Raw genomic sequence first — 2075 nt, 5'->3', positions numbered from 1 at the left:
TCGGGATTCCTTCAAAAGATACAGCACAGGACAAGAGTAAGAGAATGACACAAGAGTCAGACAAACACACACGCACGCACACGCAGAACTACGTGAGTAAAATTAAACTCTAAAGAGAACACTAGAAAATGCTCGTGGAAACACCCACCGAAAATACTGAAACTGTAAGTGCCTATGCACACACTCACAGATAAAATATTTTTGACCAAAGGGAAGGGCAGGGATCTTCCAGCCAGTGTTGAATAATGCCAGAAATGAGTCTGGATGCCTTAGGGAAAAGCCAGAGCCCCACTGCAAGCTCTAAGCCAACACATGAAGATCTGGCTCTGCCTCGGGAACCGTGTTAACAGTCTAGCGCATCTGAGCACAAAACTACAGAGTTGTGCTCTACTGAACGTCTGAGTGAGCAGGTGGGGCTGGTTTTCCATTTGCAATGCAGTTGGCTCTGTGACCTCATGAATGGATGAAAGCAAGCACGGAAAGGCGGATCCCACCGTTATTTATTTCTTCCTGAAATAAGCAAGGTAACATTCACTTTGGGCAGGTGACAGAGAACCAAAGCAGCCTGTCGTAGAATCAAATGACATTGGCTTCCTGAATGTAACTGGCCCTGCTGGGGAGAATGTCAGGGTCAGGAGGGTCCACACTTAAATGTTGCTACTCACAGAACTGTTGGGGTTCACTTCATGGTCAACAGAGTCTCAGTCTTATTTCTAACCGACAAAGTAAAGAGAAAGGAGCTGCACTGACTACTACTAACACCCTCTGGGCACGGCTATTGCTCCCTGTGCCTCCTCCAGGTGAGCTTCAGAAGGTTTCTTCACAGCTGTAAGGACCAGGGACTGAAGGTACGTTTCAACTACCGACACATCCTGCTCTTGCTGTGGGAAAACGGAGAGTTAGGGGATCATTGTTCCATCTCTGCCCTTAGGAAGCCATTCCGAGGCACACAGCATCACAGACCCACGACTTACACTTTCCATGATAACTCTGTCCTGCGCCTTGGAGATTTGTTTCTTCACTTCACTTTCTTCGCCACCAATGAGAGTTTTGCCATGTTCATGCAAGTCCTTGGCTTTCTGAAACAAACAAACGAACAAATCTCCACTCGAGTCTGGCTTGACACCTCACCTCATGTAATTTTAAAAGAACCGACTTTGCATAGCCAAAGGATGCTTGTTAGGAATTCAGAGTAAGAACAGTGGCTACTTCAGCACATCTAAAGAGTTACTCCACTTCAGGAAACCTTCCAGTCCCCCATTTTAAGGTGGTATCATTGTGGGACAAGAAGAGCAAAGGGACTTATCAGGAAAATGGGTGGAGATATGTTAAAGGCCTCACGTGGGGCAGACCTGGGAGGCCAGGCATGGGCCCACATTGGAGACTCCCCAAGGATTCCCACACTGGACACCCCCAAGGCTGCCCAGAGGAAGGAGCCATTTGCCATGCCCATAGAATGTGATTTTCACCGAAGAACACACAGTGTGCAACCCCACGACCCTTCAGTCTAAGGAAAGCTCAAGCCAGGACTCAAATCCCTCTGTTCTCTCAAAGGACACTGCAGGGGTGGACACAGAGGAGAAAGAAGTGTGTCGCCCTCTGTCCAGAAAAGGGCAAAACGCCGGTCCAGTCCCTGCCCTATTCCCAGGGTCCAGAGCAGCTTAGGAACAGATGACCTGCACACTAGCTGAACACAGGTATGGAAGGGGAGCTTGCTGGGCTGGCGGCTGAAGAGGACACAGATGGCGACTGCAAGCAGTAGAAACATTAGGGAAGACAGCACACATGGTGCTTTCTGGGCACAAAACAGAAGCAAAGCATGGGTAGGGAATGGGAGTCACTTCAGGAGAAGCTGGTACTCTGGGAGGGAAGACGGGGAGACAGAAGCAAGCAGCCAGTGAAGCTTTCAAGAAGGTGTGTGTGTGTGTGTGTGTGTGTGTGTGTGTGTGTGTGTGTGTATGTTAGAGGGTGTTGTGCGGAGGACACAGGAAACAGAGAGAACAAAGCAAGAAGGCCACCGGGAAATCTGGGAGAGGGAAAGGCCGTGTTTCAGGACAACAGTCTCTCAGAGGCAG

Source organism: Microtus oregoni, unplaced genomic scaffold (assembly GCF_018167655.1).
Source record: "Microtus oregoni isolate MIOR12 unplaced genomic scaffold, Mior012 000067F_ref0000223, whole genome shotgun sequence".
Taxonomy (NCBI): Eukaryota; Metazoa; Chordata; class Mammalia; order Rodentia; family Cricetidae; genus Microtus; species Microtus oregoni.
This window is presented reverse-complemented; position numbering follows the sequence as displayed.